Here is a 16,386-nt window from a genome sequence, read left to right as displayed (position 1 = left end):
GAGTTGGTCACCCTAGTTCACGAGGATGTTAAACTGAAAAACCCAAGGTTTTAAGGCATCCAATTGTTTGAAACCCTCCAAACTGTTAACAGACACATCCCAAAATATCAACACAAGCCTACCTTCCACCCTGCCCCGTGGAAGAAATTAGCACTACACAAATTACAGGTAGCCATAACCATTGGAAAACCTTTAGCAAAAGTCCAACATTAAATTTTTGTCTATCTTCAAAGTCACAGAATAAAGATTCTGCTGGAGTTTTGGTTTTTAGCATGAAAGAGAAAAACAGGGCCGGGCGTGGTGGTTCATGCCTGTAATCCCAACACTTTGGGAGGCCGAGGCGGGCAGATCACCTGAGGTCAGGAGTTCAAGACCAGCCTGGCCAACATGGTGAAACCCCGTCTCTACTAAAAATATAAAAATTAGCTGGGCGTGGTGTCATGTAGTCCCAGCTACTCAGGAGGTTCAGGCATGAGAATCGCTTGAACCTGGGAAGCAGAGGTTGCAGTGAGCCAAGATCACGCCACTGCATTCCAGCCTGGGCAACAGAGCGAGACTCCATCTCAAAAAAAAAAAAAAAAAAAAAAGAGAAAAACAGAAAGACAAAAATCCCACAGTGTTCATTCTGTATAGACATATAAACATTTTGAAAAGTGTTAAGTGGAGGCAGTCCTGGTAATAGGACTGTAATAGTAATTGGTGAGGCAGAAGGGCCTACACCTGCTTTGAATGAATGCAGGGATCTGCAGAAAGCCAAGAGTCCAGTGTGAAGTGGCCGGGTTGGGTGACGTGCTCCCATACTCCTGCTTAACCACATAATCATTCAAGAGCAGAAACCTCTCCTCATAATCCTCTCCTATAGGACAGCAGGGAGTGTTAGCATATTTGGACTGCTTCACATTCCTTCTTGCCTACTTTTGAGAACATACTACATTTTAAAACTTGTTGGTTTCTTTCATGTTTTATTTGACCCTATGTAATTGCATTCCTGAAGGAATAACAGGCCCCCCTAGTGATTTACACCCTGTATTAAATGTCAGTTTTGAAGAGACACAGTTAACAGTTTGGTTTAACCTCCTGCCTTCCCTCTCTCTATTAGCTTAGACCTGAATTTGAGCTCCAGCCCTGAGAACTCTCAGGGAGGGATGAAAAGATAAAAAATGAGCTGAAGCAGCAGCAGTGTTGAAGGCAGCCTCTCAGCTCTTGCTCTTCTTACACCTTTTCCCTGAACATAAAGACACCCCCTTTTTTTCTTTAGGCGATCTGTACCTACTGTTTACTTCTGTCCCAACACAGTGGTGAGGACAGTGAATCAGAACCACATTCTGAACTAACTGGGGTTCTACTTCATATTGCCACTCATTGCTCTGGCCCCAGGGACACGAGCAATGGCCATAAACCGTGGTTCTACCTCAGCCATGCAATACCCAATGAGTAGTGGGTTTGATGAAACTGGGCAGAAGGAGGGGGGAAATATTTTAGTAATTTGCCTTATTTTATTTTATTTACATATTTAGTTGCTATAATGTTATTGTCTATTAAATTTTCATTTGCCCTGGTAGATTCACTGAAAATATATTTAACAATTGCTTAATTACCTGTTGTAATGGCATATTCCCTGTGTGTGTGTGCACTTGGGCATGTGTGTGTATGTGTTTAAAACCCTGTGTTACAACCTGACAGGCAACATAAGCAATCATTACTACTTTCAGGAGTTCATATAAAAACATGAAACAAAAGAGATTTTGTGTTATAAACAGTTGTCTACACAGAACACGCACTAAAGTCATCCTCTGCTCTGTTCACCCTTCCAGTTTTTCTCCAATGGTCACAGTCTACAAGGCTTGATTAGAAATGGCTGCAACTTTATGCCAGGAAGAATAAATTAGGAAGTAAGGGCAATTGTGCTCAATTCTCTGCCAATACAAAGAAGTGGTCTAGTGTCATCATGTCAGCACCTGACACCTTAATCCTCAACTCCCACTCAGGGGCCACTTATAAGCCATTAGCCAAGCCATTTACCCTGGACCTCTGTGTCTAAAGGGAGAAAAATGAACCCTGACTTATGAGATGAGAACGTTTGGCTCTTTATGCATGTATTTATTTTGATCTTATTTCCGAAATTATTTTAGGTGGTTTGTAAAATGGATAAAATATAAAAATGAAGGAATCAGGGCAAAGAGAAAATGAGGATAGGAGAAACAAGGGAATCTCAGACAAATGAGTACCCATGAAAGATGTTGGCCAACTATTGAAATAAAACACAATCATCATCGCTACCACTAATGCAACTAATAGCCACTGCTAAAATGGTATAGCTAACACAAGTGCTAGTACCATTACTATTGGAAACCATCGAGAATGACAATTATGGCTTGTGTTCCATTCCAAGTGATTCGTATTTTCCAGTTGTCAGGTCCTGCAGAGATAGACCCTATCTCCCAGAAACAATAAAATTAAAAACTTGAAGTTCATCTTCCGTCAGGTCCTGCAGAGATAGACCCTATCTCCCAGAAACAATAAAATTAAAAACTTGAAGTTCATCTTCCGTTCGCAAGTATCTATTTCCAACAGACAGCTGTTACACTTGGTTATCACGTGTAACTTTCTTAGTGGGTTACTGTCATTAATACTATTATTATTTTCATTATTATTCTTATTGTCACAACTCTGATGACTATGGTGTAACACATAAAAATAAAGTCTGCGGCCAAATATATTATAGCCATATTTTGTAATATTACAGAAAGAGCCTAGGACAATGATTTTGGTCTTCTTTTATTTAAGTCATATCAGCAGAGAAAAAGACCATGATAATCTTCCTCGTTATCAGGCACACTTGCAAAAATTCTCTCCAGAACAAGACACGTTTTTAATGAAATTTAAATTTTCACCAGGGAAAAATCCACTCATAACCATATTAGTTATGAATGTGTACTCTAAGAAAGTTATCACTTGGAAACTTAAGAGAATCTATATCCAGTGCCAATAATTCCCAGACCTGTTTTTAAAACCTTCTGACCCCAAAATCTACATTCTAATTAGCATCAGGCACAACTAAGTGCCAGATATCAATATGTGTGTAACTACCCCCATGCCTGAGATTGTGCACTGTGGAGGCGTTGAGATCTGGGCTCAAATCCTGTCTCTTCTACCCTGTTTGTGGGGCAGATTACTCAACTTCTTGTAGCCTCAATTGTCTTGTAGTAAAAATGGGGCTAAAGTAATAACTACAACTCATAAAGTTGTTGTAGGGATTAAATGAGATAATGTATGCTAAGAGGTTAATATAGTACATGTGTGTGAGTGTGTCTGTGGGTATGTGTGTGTAGAGAGAGCACTGAAAAAGTGTCAGTTACGTCTATGCATGCTATTTTCCTATCTAAAATTTAAAATTTAAGATAGGAAAAATTCAACGCTCAGGAATTTCTTATTTATTTATCTATTTAATAAAAACATATATTGCTTATATGGCAGGTACTGCTTTAAATATTTTTAAAGTTTACTTATTTAATCTTAATAAAATTTAAAATTTGTTTGTATTTTTTAGAGAAGCCTTTGTACCTCATTTGATGACTTATTTTGTGATGTTGTAGAGCTGCTCATCAATGTCAGTATTTCAGTCTCTTGGCCTTTGGAAGTTGAGGCATATATAAAACCACGTGTTAAGTGCCCTGGGCCAGTTTGATATGTGACATGTAGAGTGAACCTATTGCTTTGTAAGGTGAATACTCATTATTTCCATTCTAAAATTCCAGATTGTCATATAATGGACTTTCTTAAAATTGTCTTTCTAGGGCAGGCTTAGCAGTTTGTGAAACTGATCAAAGTAATATTCTAAAATCTCTGCATCTGTTGTTTTAATTTGCATCTGATTGTGGTGGAGCATCACTTGGTGTGTTTATTTGGCAGAAAGGTTCCTCTTCCATGAATTATCTGCTCCCATCCTTTGCCCATTTTTTAATTGAATAGCTTGTCCTTTCTAATATTATTTAATTATTTGATTTAATATTTAGTGTTATTATTTTAATATATTTTACAGGTTTATTATATTTATATATTTAAACACTTTAATTAGTAATAATCATTTAATATTTTAATATTATTATTGCTTGTGACAATTATTTAACTGTTGATACTAATCCTTAATATATATCATATATAAGAATATATCTTATTGTATATAAAATATATTTTATAAAAATAATTATGTTCATTTTAGAAAATGCAGAAAAACAAAAGAAGAAAATATTTTTTCATATAATTTCCACAGCTAGGAATATCTTGATGACTATCCTTTTTAGTCCTTTTTCATACAAATATATATGTATTTTTTAACATGTTTTATAATCTGACTTTTCTTATTATCTATATATCTTGCACATGTTTCCACATTACTACTTATCTACAATATAATTTTAGTTTCTGGATAGAATTCCATTATATTGCTGTGCCATAATTTATTTAATAATCTATATTTAGACAATTTTGGCAATTTTTTAAAACTACTTGATGAAATTATATTAATTATTTATTTAATTTTAAAAAATTGTTTTTTACAGACAGGGTCTTTCTGTGTCATCCAGGCTGGATTGCAGTTGCATGATCATAGCTCACTGCAACTTCAAACTCCTGGGCTCAAGCAATCCTCCTGCCTCAGCCTCCTGAGTAGCTGGGACTACAGGTCTATAACACCATGTCCAGCTAATTGTTTTTTTTCATTTTTTTTTTTAGAGATATGGCCTCACTATGTTGTCCAGGCTTAATTACTTATCTAATATTTGTCTCTTCTGTTAGACTTATGACTTTTATACCTTTCTGACTGCAGCTCAGGATAAAAGTACATAGTAATTTGTGACCCAGCACTCACCTGTGTATCGGACGTATGCATGTAACACACATATAAGTGGAAAAAAAGTCATGAAATGAAACTTACTTTCTGGTAATTTCTGTTCATTTCAATATCATTAAAATTTTTTCCTGGTCACAATCTACTAAAGTTATTTCGTGATCCACAGATGAGCTTTTACCCTCAGTGTGAAAATCAGTGCCTAAGTCACTTCTTCCAGGGGAACAAAGACTGCGCTTGGCACACAGAAGACATTAATGCATTTGTATTGAAGGAACAGCCTGTCTCGAAATCTTTCTGTTCATCCGTGACGACTGGTTAAGTGGTATAATGTATGGTTACCTCTAAGGTAGAAATAGACTTCAGAGTCTACCTGACTTCAGAAATCAGACTGTAAGGGTTTAAATACTGGCTCTGCCATGTACTAGCTGGTGACCATATGTAACTTACTTGACCTCTCTGTGCCTCATTTTCCTCAACTATAAAATGAGGGTAACAATAGTGCCTAACTCATGAGATTGTTATGAAGATTAAATAAGTAAAATTCAAAAATATTTAAAACAGCACCTGCCATGTGATAAACAATATATTTTTATTAAATAAGTAGATAAGTAAATAAATAATAAGAAATTTCTAGAAGTTGAATGATTAGATCAAAACATATGTAAAAACTTAAGGCTTTTGAAATGCGTAGGTAAATACCACACATCCCTCTCTCCTCTGCTTCCTGCAATATTTGAACCAGCTTTTATTCCCCCCAGCAGTACAGACTTGTGGAAGTGATATCCTGTGGTGGTATTCCCTGTTTATCACTTAGCTGAGGATGTTTGGGCTAGTTAAGAGTTAGAGTGCTAGTGACTCAAGTAGTGCAAGAAGAGAGGCCTCAGCCAGTTGCTCATGAAAAGCGGCATTGAGGGGATGCCTATGGACACTGGGCAGAACTCTCTGGCGCATCAGGGTAGGTGAAACCTCAGGGGTACTCTGCAGAGGGAGTGGGAGGATCTAGCAGATGCCTGGGCAGTAAGACTCACAGGCAAACACTGCTCTCCAGGGCACGTCTTTCTTACTGCCATAGTCGCTACTCTGCCACTTCTTGCTCTAAAATCCTGTCTCAAATCTGCAAGTAAATATCTAAATCCTATTTAGTCTGTGTAGATAGGTGGCTTTGTGAAAAGCAGGCGTCCTCCTGAACTACACACACTCGCAGACACATACACACAGCCTGTCGTTTTCTGTTTTGGTATTTGGAGAAATACGTATCCAATTCAAGTTCCAACTTGTCTACAAAGTCTCCCCTGACAACTTCAGCCCAGGTGGATCTCTCTTTCCTCTGAGCTCTCACAGCAATTTTAGGCAGTACCACAGTATTTAGTACTTAATTATACACTGTCTGGTTCTGGAATTGTCTCAGGGTGTTAGCCATTTTCCCCAACTAAAGGATAAGTTCTTTGAAATCAACTGCCATGTCTTATTTTTTTTTTTTTTTTTTTTTTTTGAGACAGAGTCTTGCTCTGTTGCCCAGGCTGGAGTGCAGTGGCACAATCTCAGCTCACTGCAAGCTCCGCCTCCCGGGTTCACACCATTCTCCTGCCTCAGCCTCCCTAGTAGCTGGGACTACAGGCGCCTGCCGCCAAGCCCGGCTAATTTTTTGTATTTTTTAGTAGAGACGGGGCTTCGCCGTGTTAGCCAGGATGGTCTCGATCTCCTGACCTCATGATCCGCCCGCCTCGGCCTCCCAAAGTGCTGGGATTACAGGCTTGAGCCACCGCGCCCGGCCTGCCATGTCTTATATTTCTTTTGGATCCCTCGTTGACTTGGCATGTAGTAGATCTTTAGTAAACAGTCACAGATCAGTTGATTGATCCAAGTGTACATTGCGTGAGATTTGCATTGAAATAAAATTACATCAAGAAAGATGTTTGCCATACTTTACAACTTTCATAAAATAAACTCAAAATGGAGCAAATATTAAAATATTTTAAAATCAAACAATAATACTACTAGAATAAAATATGTGTAAATTTATTTATAGCAGTAGAATTAATGAAATGAGCCCAGCCTTTCTAAACAGGATGCAAGCCTGGAAGCCATTAGAAAGAAATGATGGATAAATTTGGTAACAAAAATTTTAAAACTTTTCTACGGCAGACTTTGTTAATTTATGAGGATCTTGTACAAATCAAGATGACGAACAACCCTTTGTCTCCCCAACCCAAATTGTAAGAGGTGGAAAATGGCTCGATTTTCTTTCCAGCCTTGTCCTTCACTCAACAAAGGATCTTTCACCTCAACTGAGGATCTTGATCCTGCTCCTTCAAATTCTGTCTCCTTAGCTACGTCTTTCTCCTTTCTTTCCTTATCAGTTTTCCTTTATGCTCTGAATCTTGAATATTCAAAAAGTGAGGAACTTTGTGATAGTGTTTTAAGAAAAGAAGAGCTTTCTTTGAACTTAGTGCAGTTGGCAGAAGTGTTAGCAAGTGACTTTCAGTGGGCATCCCAGTCACATATGCCTTGGATATGTCAGAGTGTCCAACACTGCATGGTTGTCAATGGTTAATATCACTGGCTAAACGTTGTGTGGCTAACTTTTCCTGAGTAGCGTGCTTTACCCAAAAGTCAGTGTATTAGGTGATCCACTGAGAAAGGCTATTATTATAACACCACAGCATGTAATTTTGGAAAACTTGTAATATCAGAAATCATATGCAGCTTCATTTTAGGGTGAAAACTACAGCATATGCAGGAAAGAGAAAATCCTGTGTCAAATTTTAAATGTTTGCTTTCTAGTTTTAATTTTATTTAGAATAACAGAATCAAAACAGGAATGTGTTTTCTTTTCTTATCACCAAGAGAAAACTCAAGTCTTCCTAATGTTACCAAGCAATTGAAAAAGAGCTACTGTTCATAGAGAAGATGTTCAAGACAGAGGTGAATAGATGAGCTCTGTTGGATGATGTTTTTAAGGATATTGTTAAGAAAGTTGGTGTATAAATAAGGAAGTCACTGAAATTGATCTAGGTTAATTTTAGTTTCTTTGAGAACCCATTAAAAAGTATCATTGTTTATCAAGTGGAAAGAAAAGTTGATAGTGAGAGAAAAGCTTATCTTTTATAGAGTATAAACTATTACAAGGAATAAGGAGGAATTAAAACTATCGGGTTAGAATACCTGAGGGTGTTCCCTTAGAAATGCCAAAGTCCTGACATTCTGATTATTTCAAAGAGCAATGAAAAGATATGAATGTACAAAAGTGGATGCCTTTGTTTTCCTTTGGAGATCCTTCAATATATCCTGGAAAATGTAGTTTTCTCAAGCCATTTTTATTCAGCAAATTTGGAAAATAATTTTTTTTTTTTTTTTTTTTTTTTTTAAAGACAGAGTCTCGCCGGGCGCGGTGGCTCACGCCTGTAATCCCAGCACTTTGGGAGGCCGAGGCGGGCGGATCACAAGGTCAGGAGATCGAGACCATGGTGAAACCCCGTCTCTACTAAAAATAGAAAAAATTAGCCGGGCGCAGTGGCGGGCGCCTGTAGTCCCAGCTACTCGGGAGGCTGAGGCAGGAGAATGGCGTGAACCTGGGAGGCGGAGCTTGCAGTGAGCCGAGATTGCGCCACTGCACTCCAGCCTGGGCGACAGAGCGAGACTCCGTCTCAAAAAAAAAAAAAAAAAAAAAAGACAGAGTCTCGCTCTACCGCCCAGGCTGGAGTGCAGTGGTGCAATCTTAGCTCACTGCAACCTCCACCTCCCGGATTCAAGTGATTCTCCTGCCTCAGCCTTCTGAGTAACTGGGATTACAGGCATGCACCACCACACCCTGCTAGTTTTGTATTTTTTTTTTTAGCAGAGACATGGTTTCTCCATATTGGTTAGGCTGGTCTTGAACTCCCAACCTTAGGTGATCCCCCAACTTCGGCCTCCCAAAGTGCTGGGATTACAGGCATGAACCACCACACCCAGCCAGAAAATAATTTTTTAAAATCATAAATATCACCGACTTTCAGCAAGGCTGCGGCTACCATGTTCTCTTGTACAGGCATCGCTGGGCTGTTGGCCTGGACCTTGCAGCCACAATGGATTCAAGTTTGAAATACGGCAGCTTCGAAAGATGTTACTATGTGACTAAAGTCCATCAAAAACATCCAGAAAATTACCAAGTCTATGCAAATAGTAGCAGCAGCAAAATACGCCGGAGCTGAGAGAGAGCTGAACCCAGCTTGAATATATGGATTGGGATGTTTGCCTCTGTATGAAAAAGCTGATCTCAAGGTGCCTGAAGACAAGAAGGAATACCTCCTTATTGGTGTGTCTTCAGATCGAGGACTGTGTGGTGCTATTCATTCCTCCATCGCTAAACAGATGAAAAGCAAGGTTGCTACACTAACAGCAGTTGGGAAAGAAGTTATGCTTATTGGAATTAGTGACAAAATGAGGGGCGTACTTTATAGGACGCATTCTGACCAGTTTCTAGTGGCAGTCAAAGCAGTGAGAAGAGGCCGGGCGCGGTGGCTCAAGCCTGTAATCCCAGCACTTTGGGAGGCCGAGACGGGCGGATCACGAGGTCAGGAGATCGAGACCATCCTGGCTGACACGGTGAAACCCCGTCTCTACTAAAAAATACAAAAAAAACTAGCCGGGCGAGGTGGCAGGCGCCTGTAGTCCCAGCTACTCGGGAGGCTGAGGCAGGAGAATGGCGTAAACCCGGGAGGCGGAGCTTGCAGTGAACTGAGATCCGGCCACTGCACTCCAGCCTGGGCGACATAGCGAGACTCCGTCTCAAAAAAAAAAAAAAAAAAAAAAAAAAAGAAGTGAGAAGAAAGCCCCCTACTTTTGGAGATGTGTCAGTCATTGCTCTTGAATTACTAAATTCTGGATGTGAATTTGATGATGGCTCCATAAACTTTAATCAATTCAGGTCTGTCATCTCATATAAGACTGAAGAAAAGTCCATCTTTTCCCTTAATACCATTGCAAATGCCGAGAGCATGAGTATCTACGATGATGTTGATGCTGATGTACTGCAAAATTACCAGGAATACAATCTGGCCAACAGCATCTACTACTATCTGAAGGAGTCTACCACTAGTGAGCAGAGTGCCAGGATGACAGCCATGGACAACACCAGCAAGAATGCTTCTGAGATTATTGACGAATTGACATTGACATTCAACTGCACCCACCAAGCTGTCATCACAAAAGAGCTGACTGAAATTATCTTTGGTGCTGTAGCTCTGGATTAATGAAAATCAAGTTCTGTCCTCAGACAAGGGGTAAAAAAGGAAAATTCAGCCAGCTGATTTTGTTTATTGCTTACTGCTGTCTTTGTCAGAAGAAACTCTTCCTCCATTGTTTTAATTACTGAAGACAGCAAGATATTTGTAAATTATTTTACAATAAACAACTTAAAAAAAATCATAAATATCACTTATCCTCATGCACTTGTATGCAAGATGAAAGTTAGTATTTATATGGTACATTTTGTCTACAGATGTGGAGACTTTAAAAATAATAAAATGCCAATTTGCTGAAAAAACAGACACAAGCATGATGTGTCATGTGATGAGTCTCAGGTGAAACCTGGCAGTGACTCTACTAAATCCGAGGCCATTTTTCAAATGCCAAAGTGAGTTTCTGGGCCACAGATTAGCCAGTCCCCTTAACGATTATTTTCATAGGATTTCATTCATTTTGGTTAATGTAAACACTCCATTATTTTTACTATTTGGAAGGTAGATGTGTTAGTAAAAATTGAAATCTGATCCATCATCTCTATTTAAAAGTATTTAAAAATACTTCAATGTGGCATTGTGTCAATTGGGAGGTAAATGGAATTCATGAAGCCCAAAGGGGAACAGGCTTCTGTTCCTGTGAAGGTCCACTAGCCTACAAGGCATGGAACAGAGGGGCAGATGAGACCCACCCATAGCACACAAGCCACGAAGCAAGGCTGTGAGTTTTTTCAGGGGAAGTTCATTCTTACTTCAAATCAGAGCATGGTGGAACAGAACAGACTCCTGCTGTTTAAGGATTTATACTCTGGCAAATGAGATACATATCTTGAAGATAGTTAAATCTTTAAAAGGAACAGATACATTAAAAATGGAATACAAACAATGGAAAGTGCATTAGTGAAAGAGTAAAGTCAATGGTGTTATTTATTTACATAATTTTTACTGAGAGGAATCAAATAACTTTTTTTTGATTGATCCAGGAGGGTGTCATAGTTGGAGAGAGATTTTGGAACCTAGCAGAAGAGTAAGAAAGGGGTGGTTTGTTTAAGATTCATTGCATTAAACACTTTGTGATCTGACCTTTTAAATTGTAAATAGGAGACTATTCTTTTAAAAATACAAGCAGGTATTGCTTGAATCTATATCATGTTAAAGATAGTTTTCATGTTAGTTTAAAAATTTGCTCATGAGCAGATTTGTCTTGGTGTTTGTAGTCACAATTTAAGCAGTTGTTTGTGTTGTGTGTGGAAGGACTCTACATTCTAGCACAAAAGAGGATAAACATGTTCTAGGGATGCTGACCATTTAGATCAGTAATCTGACTCTCACCATCCAACATTTCTTTGGTCATTGAAGAGGCTACAATGTTGTCACACTAAGGCTCAGGGACTGAGTAGGTGACAAAACTCAGAATTGGGCCTTCGGTGTGACCTGGCCCAACAGCTGCTTAAACAATAAATGGAGTTCAAGGGTTTCCATTGCCCTACCCAAGAAGCTCAGGTCAAACCTGAAACTTCTGCTATATGATCTACATACCAAGATATATGGTTACAACACAATACTCATTGACAGCTTTATCACTTATTTTAGGGTGGGTTCCCTAACTAGGGATTTGGAGACTCTCGAGGAAGTCAGCAAATTCTTTGAAATTATGAGCAAAATTTGGTGAATAGATGAGCGTGTGTGTTTTCCTTGGGCACAATTCATCAGAGTCTCAAAGGAATTGTAATCTCAACAAAAATGAGAATTACATCTCTAGAATGGAAAAATTCTCTACAGTTTTCCTAATGGGCAATAGTGTATAATTTCTGGCTTCTTCTTTTTAGGAGAATTAAGTTGAACAATTTGAAACATGCTGTGGTTTAAATGTGTCCCTCAAAAGTTCATGTGTTAGAAACTTGGTCCCCAGTATAGCAGTGTTGAGAGGTGGGACCTTTGGGAGATGATTATGTCATGAGGGCTCTGCCCTGTGAATGGGCTGTTAATTAGATTAATGGATTATTGAGGGAATGGGTTAGTTATCATGAGAGTGGGTCTGTTATAAAAGCCAGTTTGGCCATCTCTTATGAGGCCTCTCACCATGTAATGCTCTATATTGCCTCAGGACTCTGCAGAGATTTCCCACCAGCAAGAAAGTAGTCACCAGAAGCAGCCCCTAGGCCTTGGACTTTCCAGAATCCAGAACTATAAGAAATAAATGTCTTTTCTTTATAAATTACCTAGTTGCAGATATTCAGTTATAGCAACAGAGAAAGGAGTAATATAAAATTTCATTGCATTTTCCTTTGTGTATAATTTTCATTGCATGCAAATACAAAACAGTATTTTTTTACCCAGAGTTAATCTTCTCATGTCCAAAAAAATGTATGTGAGTTAGTTCATTGATTGCAAATGAAATGCTATTTTAAAATTCCGTTAAAATGAAAATGCCATGCCATACTTGAACATTCTATTTAAATTCTGTTTTAACTAAAAGATCTCAAAGTTTTTCTCAGAAGGTAACAAAACCACAGCCCCCTCCCAACCCATCTTTAGGAAATACAATGTAATCAAACTTTTTACAACTGAAAAGTATATTACAATTCTAGTTAACCATTTAAAATGTTTTTCTTTAAAAGAGATAAATAACAAGTCAATGGAAAAGATAAAATGAAATTAGGAAAATGCTCAAATAAACCCAGAAAAAGCAGAAAGGAGAAAATAGAAACTAAAGCCAGGCATGGTGGCTCATACCTGTAATCCCAGTAAATAGGAGGCTGAGACAGGAGGATTTCTTGAGGCCAGGAGTTCAAGGCTGCAGTGAGCCACTGCACTCCAGCCTGGTCATGACAGAGCAAGATCCTAACTCAGGAAAAAAAAAAAAAAAAAAAAAAGTGCAAGGAATAGAAAACAACTAGCAAGATGGTAGAGTTTAATCCAATGATACCAATAATGACTTTAAATGTAAATGATCTAAACACACCAGTTAAAAGACAGAGTTTGTTAGACTGGATAAAATAGCAAGATCCAATTACATATTGTGCACAACGAACCCACTTTAAATGTAAAGGTTTAGATCAAAAAGTAAAAAGATGGGAAAAGATATAAAATGAAAACACAAACTAAATGAAAGCTGAAGTAAATACACTAATTTTAGATGAAGTAGACTTCAGAATAACAAAAATTATCAGGGATAAAGAGAAACTTTACATAACAAAAAATGAGTCAATTTTCCCAGAACATACAGCAATCCCAAATGTGTATGCATTTAAAAATAGAGCTTCAAAACACATGAGGAAAGAACTGACAGAAGTAAATAAACAGACGAATACTATGATTATAATGGCAGACTTCAACACTCCTCTCACAGTAATTGATAAAACAAGTTGGCAGAAAATAACTAAAAATATAGATGGACTGGACATAGTGGTTCACACCTATAGTTCCAGCTACTCATGAGGCTGAGGTTGGAGGATTACTTGACCCCAGAAGTTCATGGCTTCAGTGAGCTAAGATGGCACCAGTGCACTCCAGCCTGGGTGAGAGAGTGAGACCACCCTCTCTAAAAAAAAAATTTTAATTTTAAAATTAAATTAAAAATAATGACCTAAACAGCATTATCCAGTAACTTGACCTAATTGGCATTTACAGACTGCTCCACCAGTGGCAGTAGAACACATTCTTCTCAAAAACACATGAAACATTCACTAACATAAACCATATTCTGAGCTATAAAATAAACCTTAACAAAATTAAAAGAAGAGAACTCACATTGTATTTTTTAGTCCATTTTCCCACTGCTGATAAAGACATATCCTTTTTCTGAGGAAAAAAGGTTTAATGGACTTATAGTTCCACATGGCTGGGAGGCCTCACAATCATGACAGAAGGCAAGGAGGAGCAGATCACATCTTACATGGATGACGGCAGGCAAAGAGAGAGCTTGTGCAGGGAAATGTCTGTTTTTAAAACCATCAGATCTTGTGAGACTCATTCACCGTCACAAGAACAGCACAGGAAAAAACTGCCTCCATAATTCAATCACTTCCCACTGGGTTCCTCCCATGACAAATGGGAATTGTGGCAGTTATAATTCAAGACGACATTTGGGTGGAGACACGGCCAAACCGTATCATTCCCTCCCTGACCCCTTCCAAATCTCAAGTCTTCACATTTCAAAACCAACCTTGCCCTCCCAACAGTCCCCCAAAGTCTTAACTCATTTCAACATTAACTCAAAAGTCCACAGTCCAATGTCTCATCTCAAGTGCCTTCTGCTTACGAGCCTGTAAAATCAAAAGCAAGTTAGTTACTTCCTAGATACAATGGGGGTACAGGCAGTGGGTAAATACAGCTGTTCCAAATGAGAGAAATTGGCCAAAACAAAGGGGCTATAGGCCCCATGTAAGTCCAAAATCCAGCAGGGCAGTCAAATTGTAAAATTCTAAAATGATCTCCTTTGACTGCATGTCTCCCATCCAGATCATGCTAATGTAAGCAGTGGGTTGCCATGGTCTTGGGCAGCTCTGTCCCTGTAGCTTTGTAGGGAGCAGCCTCCTTCTCAGCTGCTGGTGTTGAGTGTCTGCAGCTTTTCCAGGCACATGGTGCAAGCTGTTGGTGGATCTACCATTCTGTGGTCTGAAGAATGGTGGCCCTCTTCTTGCAGCTCCACTAAGCGGTGCCCCAGTAGGGACTCTGTGTGTGGGCTCCAACCCCACATTTCCCTTCCACACTGCCCTAGCAGAGGTTCTCCATGAGGGACCCTCCCCTGCAGCAAACTTCTGCCTGGGCATCCAGGCGTTTCCATACATCCTCTGAAATCTAGGCGGAGGTTTCCAAACCTCAATTCTTGACCTGTGTGCACTTGCAGACTCAACACCACATGGAAGCTGCCAAGGCTTGGAGTTTGCACCTTCTGAAGCCATAGCTTGAGCTCTGTTAGTCCATTTCAGCCATGGCTGGAGCAGCTGAGACACAGGGCACCAAGTCTCTAGACTGTACACAGCAGAGGTACCCAGGGCCTGGCCCAGGAAACCATTTTTTCCTCCTAAACCTCTAGACCTGTGATGGGAGGGGCTATCCCAAAGGTCTCCGACATGCCCTGGAGACATTTTCCCCACTGCCTTGGTGATTAACATTTGGCTCCTCATTGCTTACGCAAATTTCTGCAGTCAGCTTGAATTTCTCCTCAAAAAATGGGATTTTCTTTTCTATAGCATTGTCAGGCTGCAAATTTTCTAAACTTTTATGCCCTGTTTTTCTTTTAAAACTGAAGGCCTTTAACAGCACCCAAGTCACCTCTTGTGTGCCTTTTTGCTTAGAAATTTCTTCTGCAAATATCCTAAATCATCTTTCTCAAGTTCAAAGTTCCACAAATCTCTAGGGCAGGGGCAAAATGCCATCAGTCTCTTTGCTAAAACAGAAAAAAGAGTCACCTTTGCTTCAGTTCCCAACAAGTTCCTCATCTCTATCTGAGACCACCTCAGCCTGGACCTTATTGTTCATATCACTATCAGCATTTTTGTCAAAGCCATTCAACAAGTCTCTAGGAAGTTCCAGACTTTCCCACATTTTTCTGTTTTCTTCTGAGCCCTCCAAACTGTTCCAAACTCTTCCTGTTACACAGTTTCAAAATCGCTTCCACATTTTCTGGTATCCTTTCAGCAACACCCCACTCCTGGTACCAATTTACTGTATTAGTCTATTTTCATGCTGCTGATAAAGACATACCTGGGACTGGGAAAAAAGAGGTTTAATGGACTTACAGTTCCACATGGCTGGGGAGGACTCACAATCATGGCAGAAGGCAATGAGGAGCAAGTCACATCTTACATGGATGGCAGCAGACAAAGAGAGAGCTTGAACAGGGAAACTCCTAGTTTTAGAACCATCAGATCTTGTGAGACTCATTCACTATCACCAGAACAGCATAGGAAGGACCCACCCCCATAATTCAATCACCTCCCACCGGCTTTCTCCCATGACACCTGGGAACTGTGGGAGTTACAATTTAAGATGAGATTTGGGTGAAGACACAGCCAAAGCACATCACACATAGAATATGTTTTTAGACCATAATGGAATTAAATGGAAACATAATAGAAAGATAACTGGAAAATCACCAAATGTTTAGAAATTAAACAGCATTCTCCTCAATAATCCATGTGTCAGAGAGGAACTCTCAAGGGAAATTTCAGCACATCAATATGAATCTGGGATTTGATGTGGCATGAAGAAGTTGGCATGGCCTAGCACTGAAATGGAAGCAGGAGCCAGGCCTTCAGGCCCCTCATGAGATGTAGAATGAGGTTCAGGGAAGGGTGGAGTTGT

At 39.3% G+C, this 16,386-nt stretch overlaps 1 pseudogene; it reads left to right on the top strand.

Moving 5' to 3' along the window:
• The first annotated feature begins 8,866 nt into the window (after positions 1 to 8,866).
• Positions 8,867 to 10,086, top strand: LOC102134241 (ATP synthase subunit gamma, mitochondrial-like; annotated as a pseudogene).
• The last annotated feature ends 6,300 nt before the right edge of the window (positions 10,087 to 16,386 follow it).

Source organism: Macaca fascicularis, chromosome 7 (assembly GCF_037993035.2).
Source record: "Macaca fascicularis isolate 582-1 chromosome 7, T2T-MFA8v1.1".
In the NCBI taxonomy this organism is placed as follows: Eukaryota; Metazoa; Chordata; class Mammalia; order Primates; family Cercopithecidae; genus Macaca; species Macaca fascicularis.
This window is presented reverse-complemented; position numbering and strand designations above follow the sequence as displayed.